The sequence below is a fragment of the Camelus bactrianus genome, chromosome X (assembly GCF_048773025.1).
Source record: "Camelus bactrianus isolate YW-2024 breed Bactrian camel chromosome X, ASM4877302v1, whole genome shotgun sequence".
In the NCBI taxonomy this organism is placed as follows: Eukaryota; Metazoa; Chordata; class Mammalia; order Artiodactyla; family Camelidae; genus Camelus; species Camelus bactrianus.
The window spans coordinates 7,857,723-7,874,324 of record NC_133575.1 but is presented as its reverse complement, the minus strand read 5'-3'; the positions used below and the strand labels follow the sequence as shown (position 1 = coordinate 7,874,324).

General features: G+C 40.7%; 1 protein-coding gene across 1 annotated transcript in view; it reads left to right on the top strand.

Annotated features, from left to right (window-relative positions):
- The window catches only part of MID1 (midline 1), a 559,519-nt gene that overhangs the window by 7,451 nt on the left and 535,466 nt on the right, over positions 1-16,602 (top strand). Inside the window, exons 2-3 of the mRNA XM_045525026.2 lie at positions 6,425-6,534; positions 14,413-14,535. The gene's annotated coding sequence lies outside the window, so the exon portion shown is untranslated. The remainder of the gene's footprint in view (positions 1-6,424; positions 6,535-14,412; positions 14,536-16,602) is intronic.

Sequence of the window (16,602 nt, the reverse complement as noted above, 5' to 3'; positions counted from 1 at the left end):
ACTTCAGAGGGTATGTTTGTGCTGACAGATAAGTCCCAAGCTTTTGTGTGTGTGTGTGTGTGTTTTATTTCTTTACTTATTTTTATGAGACCAGAATCTCTTGACATAAATCTCTAAAAAATGAATCAATTTTAACACACTGATTATAGATAACTGCCTTTTATTGTGGCTCACTCCCAACTTATCTGAACCCCAGTTCCATGTATCCAGATGTCCACAGGGCACCACTGTTTGGGAAAGTTTCTCTAATTTATAGCTGAGCTTATTTAAGACCGTACTCTCCTTGATACCTGCCAGGTGGGACTGGGAGGGCACTGAGAGGCCTGCTGTAGGACCACATCAGAAGATGGAAGGTTGTCCTCTGATGAATGCTGAAAGGGAGGTACTCAGCCTTTCCCCCCATTTGGGAATCCATCATGTGTGAGGTTTGATAGGAGGCAGGGCCTTGCTGCCCTCCCTCCCTAGCAGCTATTCTCCACTGGGGGTGGGTGGGATTTTGTACCCCCACCCAGGAGGCATTTGGCAATGTCTGGAAACATTCTTGGTAGTCACACTGAGGGTAGGGGTTGCTATTGGTATCCAGTGGATCAAGGAGAGGGATGCTGCTAAACATCCTCAAAGGTGCAGGACAGTTCTTGAAACAGGGAATCATCCAGCCCAAATGTCAACAGTGCCAAGGCTGAGAAACCCTGTTCTAGGCAAAACAAGGCTAGAAGCTTGCTGTCCTTGATAACCTGGCTGCTAGAGCGTGGGCTCCTACCTCCTCAGCTTGGGCAGAATATAATATCCATATGCGCGTACTTGGTCACGTGTGTGTGTGTGTGTGTGTGTGTGTGTGTGTGTGTGTATACCCTAAGTAACGACATCGGGACAGTTTAACTTCATTCCCCTTCTTTCCACCCCAGTCATTCTGAAGGTAAAATGGAGTAGGGGAAGCTAGTGTTTAGTAGTAAACTGTTATTATTATTGTTAGTATTACGTTCTTGTGATTAAGTTATTAGGCCAGTTGTTGCCACAAGTGGGCCTTTATGGCAGAGCAGATTCAACATGGTGGACTGAAAAAGATGGGCGTAGCCCTGGTAACGACGGGTGAAAGGCATGTTGCTCTGGAGAGGAGCTGGGCAGAGCAGTGTGAGTTGCCGCCCACCTGGGCAGGAGACCTCAGGATAGTCTTGCCTGAGGAGTGGGAGATTTCATCCTCTCTTCCCTGTGGAAATAATTGGTGATGGATCTGACTTGCTAATAATTACCAAAGTTAAAGAGAAATGGAGCAATAATAGGGTTATGTTAATGAAATTTCCGGCAGGTATTAGATTGGCCTCTTACTTTTTAAAGTATAAACTAATCAGGGACCTTCCAACATGATTTTTACTTTGAAGGGGAGCAACATGGTAGACTTTGTCGGAAATTACCGTCTTACTGTACAAAGAGAAAACTAAGATGAAAAAGGTAAGAAGAGAGGGAGTAAAAGAAATGGCTGCTGATTTTCAGAAGTATGTAGGTTCAGGGGCAAGGTGAGGTCAGTGTTGGGCACATTACAGTTGTGATGACATTGGTTATCTAGGCAGTGAAATCCAAAAAGCAGTTCAAACACAGAACTGAAACTCAGAAAAGTGAGAGCTGGTTGCAAATAGAGAAACATAAATTGTCTAGTGTGGCTGAATGGTAAAACCACAGGTATGAACGGTGTCAGTCTTCAGGGCTTTCGTTGTTCTTTACTATCATTCTATATTCACCAAAGAGTCTTTGGACTTCAGTTGGATTTCCCTATTCAGAAGAGAGTTGTATCTGTTATTGTAAGCCTTGTGAATTAATAAAGAAAAAAGTAAAAATGGAAAGACAGTCAAAAAGGTAAGTTATGAGCGGCTGTCGAGGAAAGAGGCGAAGGCTGTCTTGAATGGTTTGGACTCACTCTCAAGGGGATTGAAGAATTAAAGCTGCGAAACCATTCTCTGCCACAACCACATCAGATACAGTTTCCTAAGAAATATGCTTTGAGGGCTATTAAAATTCATATTTTAACTCCTGAATGCTAGGTACAGATATTTGTGATACCGTTTTATCGCACGGTCTCCTTCTGCAGTAGAAATCAAAGATATACAGGCTCTAAATGCAGTTATTGGTACAAATATTTAAAAGATAGAATGTAGCAGTGGTTTAGATTTTTCTTCTCTTTCCTCTCAGTCACACACACACACACACTCTCTCTCTCTCACACTACAGCAATGGCAGTATAAGGCTTTACATCCAAAGAAAGAGATTGTGAATTATAAAACATGAAGTAAATGCTAAAATATGTTACTCTTGCCCCTCTGTTCTGGGAGCTCTCTACTAATTTGCTCCAGGTTCCTCCTCAGTTGCACTTTCCATGTCAGTAGGAAGCCTAATGCATGAGGCTATCTGAGGAGTGCTTTTTTGTCCCAAATCAGGATTCTCCAAAGAAACAGAACCAATAAGAGATCAAGCTAGCTAGCTATGTATCAAGAAATTTATTTTAAGGGATTGATTCATGCAATTGTGAGGACCGCCAAGTCTTCCATTTGCAGGGGAGGCCAGCAGGCTGGATCCACAGAACAAGTTGACCTTGCCGTCTTGAGTCTGAAATCTGCAGGACACACATTTCCTCAGCTTCTCCCTTGTGCTGGGTACCGAGCCAGTCTTGGACGCCATGACAGGGGCAGGACATGTTCCCTGCTGCCTCACCAATAATCTAGGTAGTGAAACAGACACATTTTCCGATAGTTTCATTTACCGTTGTTACTTTATAAATTTAACGTGGGAGTATAAAGAAAATGTATTTAGCATGGCCTTTATTCTGAAGGACATGACGTCTCACTGACTTTTTAAAAGACTGTTTTAACTATTTTTAAGTGTATAATCTAGTGGCATTGAGTACATTTACAGTGTTGTACAAACATCACCGTGAATTGAACCTTAGAGGCTAAGTAAGGGTTGTATCAGCCTAGCAGACACTGCTGGATGCAATAAAACTTCTAAAAATAGAACAAATTTTGTTTTACACAAATGGTAAGCTACTTCACACAGTGTTTTCACCCTTGTTCTTCTTCAGTTAAAATATCTTGGAGGTTTTCCATCATATTGGTACATGAAGTGGTCCCTTTTGTTTTTATTTAACAATTGTAGTCTGTTTCATTGTATATATGAATATATTTATGTAACTGGTCTCTTACAAGGGAAGAAAATTTGGATTGTTTCTAATACTTTCCCAGTATGAACAATGCTACAGTGAGTAATATTGTACTTATAATTTCTCACATGTGAGCATATCTGTGGAACAAACACTGAGAATCAAAAGGACTGGGGTCAAGAGGAATTTGCTTTTATCTTTGACAATAGGTGGTTGTACCAATGGACACCTCCCTCTAGCAGTGTATGAGAGAACCTGTTTCCTCGCACCTTCATCAATCCCCTGTATCGCTCTTTTTGTTACTGATTTTGTAGGAGTTATTTACAGAGTAAGGAAGTTAACTCTTTTTCCAGAGTATGAGTGTACTGGTCTGCTCAGGCTGCCATAACAGAACACCACAGACGGGGCAGCTTAAGCAGCAGACGTTTGTTTTCTCACAGCCCTGGAGGCTAGAGGTCCAAGATCAAGGCATCTTCAGGGTTGGTTTCTTGTGAGGTATGTCTTCCTGTTATTTATCTTGGATTTCCCAGGGTTTCCTTTATATAATCTCAATTAATAATAATTTTGCTTCCTCACTTCTAATTCTAATGTCTGTACTTTCTTTTTTCTGCTAATTATAGAGGTTAGGAGCTTCCAGCCAAACGCTGGTTTCTGGTGAGGCCTATCTTCCTGGCTTGTAGACCTGCTTTCTTGCTGCATCCTCACTTGGCCTCTTCTCTGTGCGTGTGCAGAGAGGGCGCCCTCTGGTGTCTCTTCCTGTGATGACACCAGTCCTATCTGATTAGGGCCTTATGACCTCATTTAACTTTAATTACCTCCCCAAAGACCCTGTCTCCAAATATAGTCATATTTGGGTTGGGGCTTCAGCATATGAAGTTGGAGGGGGAACACACAATTCAGTCCATAATAGTGAGTTAGAAATATTTTCTCAGTTGTTCATTTTTCTTTTGTTTTTGTTTGTGATGAATTTGGCTTCAAGTAATTTTTGTGCACCTTAATTTCGCAGTCTTCTCATTTATGGTTTCTGGGTTTTGGGGAATGGTTAGAAGTACTTTCTTTTAAGTCCTAAATGAATTCTTCTAAGTTTTTTAAATTTTTTAAAAGTTCACCTTTTTACTTTACACCCTTGATATGTTTGAAATTTATTCTGGTAAGGGAGAAGGTACAGCCCCAATCCTGTCTCTGTTTTTTTCAGTTACTCAATTGTCTCTGGACTATTTTTCCAATAAACCATCCCCTTATACCCCCTTCACATATACACAGATCTGAGATATCACCTCATTAAGACACCAAATTCCCATGTGTACTTGGATCTATTTTTGGACTTTTTACTCTGAGCCATTATTATGGTATACACCAATACCACAGTAAGTATTGGGACCATCTGACAAATCAGTCTCATCTCATTACTTTTCTTTTTCAGAATTTTTCTTGATACTTTTGCTTGTTTATATTTCTGAATGAAATTTGGAGTTGGCCGGTGAAGGTGTTTTTGTTTTTTTGAAAATCTGGATGGGAATTTTACTGGGACTCTGTTAAATTTATATGTTAATTTAGGACAAGTAGAACTCTCTAGAAAAATGTGTCATCCTATACATGAATAGACAGTGCCCTCCCAAATGTTTGTCTTCTTTTGTGCCCCTGAATACAATTTTAAAGTGTTTCTTAAAGTCATTTTAAAGTGTTGAGTTTATTCCTTGGTATTTAAACTTGGTTTTTGCAATGTAAGGGAAATCTTTTCCTTTTTCTTTTATATCTTCAAACTTATTATTGATATATTTATAAAAACTGTCGACTACATTCACCTTATGTTCTGCAATGTTTTGAATTCACTTATTGTCTTTAGTCTTATTTTTGTTTATTTATCTTGAATTTCCCAGGGTTTCCTTCATATAATCTCAAGTAATAATAATTTTACTTCCCCATTTCTAACTCTAACGCCTATAATTTCTTTTTTCTGCTAATTGCAGGGGTTAGGACCTTCCAGCAAAATGTTAATTAATAGAAGTGGTTGTGGACATTCCTGATTTTTGTGGGACTGTGTCTAGTGTTATTTATCCACTAAGCATTGGTTAACTTTTAGATTGGCACATAGTTTTTTAAAATCATATTCATGAAATATCCATCTAGCTCTGTTTTTTTCTGAGTTTTCACAAAATCAGCAAATGCTTTGGTGACTGGATTTCCACAGAAGATGGCAGAGGGGTTGAGTTTCCCATCTGGGTCAATGTGAACTGGGCCAGCAAGGGGAGAAAATGGAGTCCAGAGGCAGAGGTGACCATAGGAACATAAATCCCTGTGGAGCACCATATAACTTAGGGGAACTTGGTCTTCTGAGGACTTGGAGATTCAAGTGAGTCCGATCTTGAGCTCCAAGGGGTAGGGAGGCCAGGCCTAGCTGACCAAGGCTTACACTTTGCTTAAGGGTGAATTTATTAAATAAATATTGTACAAAACGTGGTGAGTTGATAATAAGACATTCTTTGGTCTTAAAGTTATATGTATGTGTGTGTTTATCTGTACAGTTGCCTATGATTTTCTAATTTTGACCAATGCATCTCACACTTTAATATGTGTACATATCACTTGGGGATACTGTTAAAATGCAGATTCTGATTCACTAAGTCTGGATGGGGCCTGAGAGTCTGCATGTGTAGTTCTTACAAGTAACCAGGTGATGCCAATGCTTTTGGTCCAAGGAGCACACTTCGGATGGCAAGGCTCTGGAGGACTCTGCGTGTTGTCCATAGAAAGAAGTACAGAGATTGAGAATGAGCATTTAGAAACTTTGGTAGCAGTTTAAGAGTAATTTTCTATCTGATTAATCTGATATTCTAAAGAAAGTTGACAACGTTTCGTTTATTTGCTTTTTATTTCATTAGTGATTTGTTTTTGTTTTTACAAAAATATCGGTCAGCAATTGATTAGAAATTAAAAAAAAAACCAGTCCTTCTCCAAAGATAGTTCAAGAAGCACTACTTTAAAATACCTCATAGGGAGGGGAAAATTGATTCTCTCTCTTCTCTCACATGGACGCAGAAGGATTTGTCTAAAGTGTCAGTTACCCAGTATTAATTCAGCTTTATAATATGTTTAGTGAAGGGGAGATGAGTATGACTATTCTACTATTTACAATAGTAAAATAATTCGCCTCTAGCTTTATTTAAATCATTTCAATCATACTTATCAATGATAATAATATACTTGATTTATTTTTTAAAATTCCATTATAAGTGCTCACAGTGGCCTCATACTTTATTTCATTGCATTTTGCAGTATTGTAGTGCTGAGCACTGAGCGCCCGGAGGTGAGAAAGGATGTGCTGCACTGATGTGGTTTTAGGGTCACCTACATGGGCTCCCCTATCCAAGTGTATTTATCCTCAGGTGAGTCTGCTATGGTGCTGGAAATTCTAACACTGAAAAGTGACTGCTAGAATGAAAAGGTGCTACTACTCCTTGTGAAACAACATGAAATGTATATTTTATTGTATCAAGTGAAATAGAAACAAGTGATTGCATATTATACTAGTGGTTAAATATTTAAAAGAAATTCCATTTCTGGGAACTTCTTTATTTTTTCCAACTGCTGAAACAAATTAAAAAAATTTTTAAAATTATGTTATACAATTTTAAAGGTTACTTTCCAGTTACAGTTGTTATAAAATATTGGCTCTATTCCCCATGTTGTACAGTACATCCTTGTAACCTATCTGACACCCAAGAGTTAGTGCCTCCCCACCCCCACCCGTTGCCCCTCTTCCACTCCCTACTGGTAACCACTAGTTTGTTCTCTTTATCAGTGAGTCTGCTTCTTTTATGTTATATTTGCTAGTTTGTTGTATTTTAAAAATTGCACATATAAGTGATAACATACAGTATTTCCCTTTCTTTGTCTTACTTACTTCACTTAGCATAATGCCCTCCAAGTCCATCCACGTTGTTGCAAATGGCAAAATTTTGTTCTTTTCTGTGGCTGAGTAGTATTCCATTGTATGTATATGTGTGTGTGTGTGTGTGTGTGTGTGTGTGTTTGTGTACAAAACATGTCTTCTTTATCCAGTCATCTGTTGATGGACATTTTAGGTTGCTTCCATATCTTGGCTATTGTAAATTATGCTGCTAAGAACATTGGGGTGCATTATCTTTTCAAATTAGAGTTTTTGGTTTTTTTGGATATAAACTCTGGGAACTTCCTTTGATTCTATGTTGTTGTTGTGTGTTCATATGCTTTGCTCTCTGTGAACACTTGACAATATAGATGGGAATTGTGTCGTGGAAAAAGGGTTAAAATTCAGAATGTTCTATCTGTTAAAGAGTTCCTGAAAATTGTGTGTGTGTGGGAGGGCTACTATTTTAACAGGGAATGGCTCAGTCTGGCCCCCAAAGTCCCCCAGGAAAACATGAAAGCCATCATGTTAAAAATTATTAACTCCAATAGATCACATTTGTTTGATTAAAGTTTCATTACTGAAAACAAACTTCAAAAGTGTGCTTAGGACATTAGTTAAGAACAAATGAGTATTTAACTGCTGGATGGTGTTTATTGAGAGGTATCAAGTCCTTGTGAAATAATTATTTTCTCTACCTTTCCTTTCTTTCTTTCTTGTTCGCTCTTCTCCCTCACTCTCTCCCCTCCTCTGTCCTTCTCTCCCCACTACTCCCCCTTCCCTTGCTTTTAATGACTTATTAAGTACCAACTGTGTGCAAGGTATTATGCTAGACATGAAAAAGGAGAGAAAAGATATACTTTGACATGAATAATGAGGCCACAGACCACCAGGATTTAGGATCCTTGAGGAAAAGAGATTTTATGAAGTGTAGCCTCCAAAGGTGAGGAGAAATTAAAAAAAAAAAACTAGTCCTTCACTAAAGATAGTTTAAGAAGCACTAATTTAAAGTACTTCGTAGGGAGGGGGAAATGTTCTGTCTGGAAAGGAGTCAAGATCTGAGTACAGGAAGGTGAAGGACACACACCTCCGGTCAGGATTGAGGAGAGGCAGGAAGGCTTAGTGTGTAGCAGGTGGGCACTGGGTTAGTATTATTTAAAGGACTACAAGCCTGGCTTCTAATTTAAAAAGGGTGTGGGGGTGGAGTATAGCAGGTGGTGAACTAAAATAATTTACCGTGATCTGAAGAAATAAGCTAAAGTAGTAACTCCGTTATCGGTAGGGAGGCAAGAACTTTCCCTTTTTTGAGTTGAAGATAAGCGTCTTCAGTCTGGACTTGCTTTCCTAAATTCCACTTCCTCCTTTTCTAGATAATGAGGTGGAATACTTTCTATCAGCCACCAAAAAGCATTGACTCTATTTAACGTGAATCTGTGAGTTTATTATGCTATGAAAACGTTCCTTGGCTGTTTCATATGCATACCTGCTTTCTCCCTCAAAATCGTTTGTGTTTTTGGAATCCCGCATAGCCTACGTTTTGGTTTTCAGAGAAAACATTCAGTGGCTGTGGCTGGATGAATTCTCATCTCTATTCCCCATGGAATCAAGGCCACCTAGGTCTCTAGGCCAACTTGATGCTACCTGCTGAGTCTTTTCTGGATTTAGTGGTTTGGTACTGGTTATTTCCACCTTCTCTGAGACTGAAGCCTCAGAATAGAGACCCTATAGGAAAAATCTTCAGTCTCTTTTGCGTTGAGAACCATGAAAGCAGGTACTACATCTTACGCATCTTCTCTCCTTGGTACCTCACACAGCCATCTGGCACATACTAATGTAGAGATGAATGAGTGGAGGTAATCAGGAAGGAGAAATGAAGCCCACACTACCAAGGGGCTGCAGAATGATTCTTGCAGTGAAGTAACACTTTTTCCTCTTTTGTTTTCTGCATGATACCTTTCTTTAAACCTCTCTAAATGGATGAGTGGGAGGATGGCCTGATGGGTGGATGGGCGAATGGATAAGGGGATGGGATGATAGGTGGATGGACAGGTTGGGGGTGAATCCCAATGTTGTATCTCAGTTCCTTCTGACCACTGAGGCTCTTCACTATCATTAAACTCTCTATATCTGATGACTCAGGACAACTCTATCACCTATTTCTGAGTTTCATCTGGTTGAAGTTTGAAATCACTGAAACTTTGATTCATTTGATTCTGCAAATTGTGTATTAATCTGCTGCAAGTTTTGATAATCTAACAGTGATATTTCTACTTACTTGGTGTGGGTTTGACATTGGCTTTTGCCAAGTTTATATATATATATATATGTGTGTGTATATATATATATATATATATATATAGTTTATAAACCTTCATATTTTGGGGCTTTAAATGTTTTCTCATTTCCTTGGACAATGTTACAAAAAATTTTATCTTGGTAAAGTTTACAAAGTGATAACAATTAGTTTAAAAATTATTGTTAATGACAATGATTTAATTGAACCAAAAAAATAGAAATCCAGATCTAGATCCTCTAAATTAAAAAAAAAAAACTCATTTGCGGTAATCACTTTAATATTGGACTCTACAGCTAAGATAGGTAGGAATTTTTTGCAAAGGGCACCCCGATTGGTGAGAGCTGTCAGTTACATGATTCTTGTCAATTGCATGAACCTACAACCCTGTGACCCAGCAGCTATGAACTCAACATTACTAACACTGTCCACACAAACATTTCATACTCTTCAGTGTGAGAATTAAGAAACAGATTTTTAACAGCTTTGCAGGGAAGAATCATAACCTAAATCTTTTTGGGTAAGAAAATCCTTAGCAAAAAGACTTAAGAAATTGCCACTGGGGGGCGATGGAAGTTCAGAAACTGCCCTGCTAGTCCCTGAGGCAGCCGAGCACTTCGGCTGGTTTATTTTTTCAAAGCTGGAATTTGGACTAGCGAACCACCAAGCTCAGGGAAATTCCTGGATAAGGAACACAGTCCTGGGAAAAACCTACCAAAGATGGAATTAGCACCTTAATGGACCGCCTTTAACACACAGAACTTTCCTTCCTTGTGCATCTTTGAAACTGACTCCAGTTCCCATCAGTCTGAGGCAGAGGGAGCCAAGTTAAACTGCAAAGAAACGAGACAACAAAGACGGGTGCTTATTTATCATTACCTGCAAACACATGTCAGTGCACAGTTTAAACGGCTTTAAGGCATCCCACAGGCACTTGGATCAGAGTTTTGGCTGGTGTGGGTGGGACTTTCCTGGGGGAGGAGGGAGGTTGTAGAGTTTATCTTAGGAAACTCTGAGTCATAGCTAACACTTCAGGTGACAGTTAAAGAATCTAGTGAGACAGAGTTTAGACGGGTTTAGAAAGGTATCTTCTGGAAAATAAAGGAGAAAAAAAATGTGTCTTCACTGAAGTGGTAATTTTGCCACCACTTGGTGGTGTACTGTGGGTTTTATTTCTCTTTCCTGATTATTTCTGTGGTGCTTAGGACCACTGGTAGGATTGGGGTCCAACGCTGGCACCAGACTCTGGCCAGTCCACTCTTCAAATGTTATCAATGTTGGGGTCCAGCCATTAATCCTACTTGGACTTCTTTCCCAAGGTTGATACCATTAGTGTCACCAGCACAAGGATGTCCTGCTTCCACTCCAAGAAGGGCCAAAGGACAGGGAGAGGTGGAACTTAAGAAAACAAGTCCAGAATGCACTTTTGTGCATAAGGCACACATATATCCAAGAAATTGTGTTGCATCCCACATGTCATAGGCTGTCCATTTCTAAAGCCCTGGAACCTGGCAGAGGGATGGCCTGTGAGTTCTAAGATTGCAGCCTGGATGAGGACCCATGGATCCCAGTGCTCAGTGCCCTGTGCCCTCTGGAAGTTGCTGATGCGTGTTTCTAAGGACACTGAGAAAATCTGGAAGTATGTCATATCAATGAGGACATTTGGGGTTTTGAGTTAGAAGTCCAGCTTGAATTAGTCAGGCAGAAAAAGGAATTTAGTGGTTACATCCCTAGGAATTACAGGGGTGAGTGAGTCATCAGAAAGGGCTGGATCTGGGGCCTCTGCCTCCCTCTCTCAGCCCAGTGTCCTTCTGATTGACAGCCTCTCTGGCAACTTCTTTAACATTCTGGGTAATTAGCTCCTATCAGGTCACATACTTTCTCTTGGATCAATTACTGCGTCCAGAGGGAGAAGAGGGTAATATGATTTGCAAGGGCCCAGAGTGTTGTAATTGATAGCCCACCTAGGACCACATGAAATGGGAGAGAGGATGTTCCTCAGAGAAACTGATGCTGGACAGACTGAAGCGGCATGAATCTACATGCAAACAGTTTGTCTGTATGGACAGGAAGATCAATAAGCCCAATAATAGTCAGAGATCCGTTAGCCAGCAATGAAGTTAATCCCAATTGTAGTTTTGCTTCCTTAAATTCTGTCATAGGCCTAATGAAAAGGTTCTGGATCCTTGAGTAAATAATTTGGGGAATGTCTCTACTAATTCAAAGAGGATCTAAGAACTGTTTTCTATTGACAAATGCCTCTATATAAAGGAACCCAAGTTGTAATCAGTACAATAAGGAAAGCACCATGAACTCAATATCCGATGAGAAAAGAAAAGGGAACATACTGTCTAATAATGAAAAGGACCAACAATTGCATTTGGAACTAACAGTCCCAAAATTATCCCTAGAAACCCCTTAAGGTCTGCATAATTATTTGCAAGGCTCCCTTAATGCAAGTGATCTGCTTTCTATGTAAATCCTAATCATATGAAACGCATGCCCTGGCCAGTGCAAAACATAAACTGAGACAAAATAAAATTTCAAGAAACTGAGCGCCTAAAATAGCTCTCAGCAAACACTGATAAGCTATGAATGGAGACGGTGGGGCATTTGGGCCTGAGTGACAACAGTCTGCAAGGCCGAGAGGGCTGTCGAAAGCCATGGTGCTGAGGCAGGACTTACCCGGGCCACAGGCAGTCACATCCACTCACAACTCCAGGGTCTGAGAGAGAAGCCCCAGGCCCTGCAGCAGAGTGGCCCGGAAAGGACACCCTTCTCAGTGTTCTCAAATGTTCAAGTTCTTCTCCTGAGCTCTCTCCCTGCTGGCTAGGAATGTCCCTTCTCCCAGAGCCTCCCCTGCCTCATCAGCCAAGCTGTGGAGTCATCCTGTGGATGAAACCAACAGTCATCTATTGATCTAACCCAGGAGTTGGCATGCTTTTTCTGTAAAGGGCAGGAGAGTAAACATTTTGGCCTCTGTGAGCCACAGTCTCCATGTAGAAACTACTCAAGTCTGCCGTCGGAGCAGGAGGCAGCTGTGGGCAATATGTGGCTGAGTGGGCCTGGGTGTGGCCAATGACAGGTTCGTGTATGTATTTATTTACTGTTTTTTTATGAAGAATAGTTGATTTACAACGTTGTAGTTTCTGGTATACAGCATAGTGATTCAGTTTTACATCTATATACATATTCTTTTTGATATTCGATAAAAGATTTTTGACAAAGTAAGGGTGGCCTTTGAATGTGGCCCACAGGCCACAGTTAGCTGACCTCTCTCCAGTCTCATTGTTAGTTCTTCTCTGTTCTCTTAAGTGTTCTCTCCTCCCTGTCATCCTGTTCACTCTTCTGCCTCTTGTCAGAGAACATCCTTTAAGGGACTGATTTGTGTACCACTCCCCCCTCCCCCCAGCCCCGCCCCAAATTCATCTGTTGACGCCCTAGCCTCAGGTGTGACTGTTTTTGGAGAAGGCTCTTTAAGGAGGTAATTAAAGTTAAGTGAGGTCAGAGGAGAGGAGTGCTAATTCGGTAAGACTGGCGTCCTTGCAAGAAGAGGAAGAAACTTCAGAGCTTTCTCTCTCTGCCATGTGAGGACGCAGGGAGGCGACTTTCTGCAAGCCCGGAAGAGAGCTTTTACCAGACGCCAGTCCTGATGGCCCCTTGCTCTGGGACTTCCAGCCTCCAGAACTGTGAGAAGAGAATTTTTTGTTGTTCAAGCGCTCCCCGCCTGCCCCCGCCCCAGTCTGTGATATGCTTTAATGGTGGCCCCGGACGAGTACAGTGACCCACAGATTAAGTGTATGCATGCGGCTGTCACCTTAAATTTCTTTCCTCTCTCCCTTTCTCCTTCCTTATTCCTTCCCTTCCTTCCTTTTTTTTAAAAAAATTTTTACATCACTCAAATGGAGGTAAAAACATCTGCCCTGCTTATCTTACAAAATTTTTGTGAAGCTTAAGTTAAATAGGAAGCAGGAGGTACAGTATAATACAAGCAGTTATTCAAGTATTTCTGTGTAAACTCTGTCGCCTATGTTTGCAGATGTAAACCAGCGACTCTGGACCTAAGTAGGGGCCTCCCCCTCCCCCACCAAACGAGGTTCCTTGGTCAGCGGGGTAGGTTTGTGTTTACTGCTTACGTGCTTTTATTTATTGAGAGGTAGGGGAGCTACAAGGAGTCTAGGAAGAGAAAACACGTATGAGAAGGATTCTAGTCCAAACAGTGTTTTTCCTCTGCCCTTTGATGGTCAGTGGTAAATACAGATAAAGTCGAAGTCGGGTGCTGTGCTGTGCGGTGCAGTGAACACGGAGGAGATGAAGACAGACGAGGTCTGCGCCTCCACGCTTCTGTTCTAGCCCGGCCCCTGTGTGCGCACAGGTGGAGGGGTAGGGGGTAGGTTGGGCCCAGAACAGTTGAGTGAATAAAATCATTGCAGACTCGGAACAACATCAGGAAGAAAACAACAGGGTCATGGGACAGAAGTTACAGGCCTGGGACTGGCTATAGACAAAATAAACGTCTTCATCTTCCTTCTCCTCTCTTTTCCCCTGAAGCCTAACTTCCAAGGCTTTCAAGCTCCTAGTTTCTTGTGAAAATGTTGAATCAAGATGCTTTCCTTAGTAGGGGGAAGGTATAGCCCAGTGGTAGAATGTGTGCTTAGCATGCACGAGGTCCTGGGTTAAATCTCCAGTGCCTCCACTAAAAATAAATAAACCTATCTATCTCCTCCCCAAAACTAAACAAAAAACACTGTTCTTTTCTTTGGTATCATCCATAATACACAGTTCACAATAATAGTAATAATGATTGTTAACTGTGTACTCCTGACCTGGCTGCTACTATGCTAGGCATTTTTTGTAGTAAACTTTTAAAATGAGAATTGTTTTAGATGTGCAGAAGAGTTGCAGAGACATACAGAGAGTTCCCATACACTGCACACTCAGTTTGCTCTGTTATTAAAGTTGTCCCTTACTTTGGTACATTTGTCACAAGCAGTAAACCAATTCTTGTACATTAATAATACTAACATTCGTTCTTTATTTGAATTTTGTTAGTTTTCACCTAATGTCCTTTTCCTATTCCAGGATCCCATCCCGATGCCACATTACAGTTGATCATCCTGCCTCCTGGGGCTTCTCTTGGCTGTGACAGTTTCTCAGGCTTTCCTTGTTTTGATGACCGTGACAGTTTTCATGAGGACTGGTCAGGTATGTTGTAGAATGTCTCTCCACTGGGATCTGTGTGATGCACTGCATTATTTCTTACTTTCGTGGCTAAACTTCTGTGTTGGTATAAATTGTTAATTTCATCGTTACGGATGAAAACATTGAGGCACAGAGAGGTCAAGGAACTTACCCCAAATCACACAGCTAGGAAATGGCAGAAGTAATGCTCAAACTCAGGGTTGCTGTGACTTCATGCCACACTCTTCCTTTGCCTCCCCAGCCCCTGTCTGCTGAATTCTTGCCATTGAAATAGTTCCCTTCAAGGCTACTGGGGTGATGCTTTTTGTAGGTGTTCTTGCATACAGTTTCAAACAGTTTACTGGTATATTTAATTAAGTAAGAAGATTTCCCCAGTCAGTTATTTGCTGAGCTATTTCTGTAACATGAGTGGCTGCTTTCTTAGTTCAGTTGGTTAATCCAGAAAGAACATCACCAAAAAGTATTCAAGAACCTGTGTTTCTAGATGTGGTTCTCAAACGATTCTCACCTGGGGTCCACGATTGTTACTTGACCTGCTCGTTAAAAACGCACTTCGCTGAGTTAGCGTTACTACCTGGTCTGGTTTGCCCAGAGCAGAGCGGTTCCCAGGATGTGGGACTTTCTGGGGTAAAACCCAAACTGGGAAAGTCCGGGCAATCCAGGTAGGATTGTCATCTGGTCACAGAGCTACTGGGACTCGCTAGGGCCCAGCAATCTGCTTTTAAACAAGCTGTCCAAGAGATGATTCTAAATATATAGCATTGGAGATCCACTGCGTCAGATATGGAAATGAATAGTTAACAGGATCGGGGACAGGTTTCTGGAGACACGGAGAAACATTGATTTTCATCTATTTTGGTATGTTGGATTCTGCCTGAAATTGAGGTAGAATAGTATCACCCAGCCTCTGGCACAGATAACATCAGTGGGGACGCTTTTTGCCTCTCCATAAGAAATTGGCACCCCTTCTCCAATTCCACATTTGAGTTGAGGGATGTTGGGGGCTCTTAAAAGCTAGAACATCCTTACGATGGTATTATTTATCATTTGTGACTAATGAATCCATTTTAATCTGGGGCCATGGTTCTCAGCCTTGACAGCTCAATAGAAACACCAGGGAGAGTTTAAAAAAAAAAAAAAACTTCATGCCCAGGTCTACCCCAGACCAATTTCATCAGAATCTCTGGGATTGGAACCCAGGCACCAGTAATTTTATAGTTTGAGAACCATGGATCTAAAGCAGCACCGACCAGTAGAAATAATACATGAAGCATCATTTTCTAGTAGTCGCAATTTAAAAAGTGAAAGAGAAGCACGTGAACTTAAAGAATATATTAAATTGAACTCAGTGTGTCTGAAATTTTATTTTAACCTATAATCGTAAAAATATTACATAAATTGCGTATATTTTTTCATGCCAAGTCTTTGAAATCTGGTGTATATTTCACACTTAGAGCACTTTATCAATTCAGATAATTAATTTTCATTGGAAATAATTGATCTGTATTTAGATTCATATATCAGAGTTGTTGCAAACATATTTAAAAGTATTCCAGTAACTGAATCAAGTATTAGTTTTTAAATGTACATTTTAATAATGAAAAGAAAAAATGTAGTTTCTTAGTCTCACTGATCACATTTCAATTGAGTAGACATGTAGCTAATCGCTTTGGTAGTGGGTAGCACAGATCTAGGGCAGCGCTTCTCAAACTTAATTTGTACATTCAAGTCACCAGGCGGTCTGGTTAAAATCTAGGTTCTAATTCAGGAGATCTGGGGTGGAGCCTGAGATTCTGCATTTCTAACAAGCTCCCAGGTGATGCTGACGCTGCTGATCTGGGGACCATACTGGAGTAGCAATGGACTAGAGTAATTTTGAATGAGGGCTGCCTCAACTGATTTCTCCACTTGCTTAGTGGTGTTCTGTCATTTCAAAGGCTAGGAAATGTGTGTTTGTGTGATTATGTATAAAACAGACAGATAAGCACACATAGACACATGTGTACGTATCTGAAATGTACATAGGTGTATGTATATATATAATGTCCGATCGTGTCTAGACGCATGAGT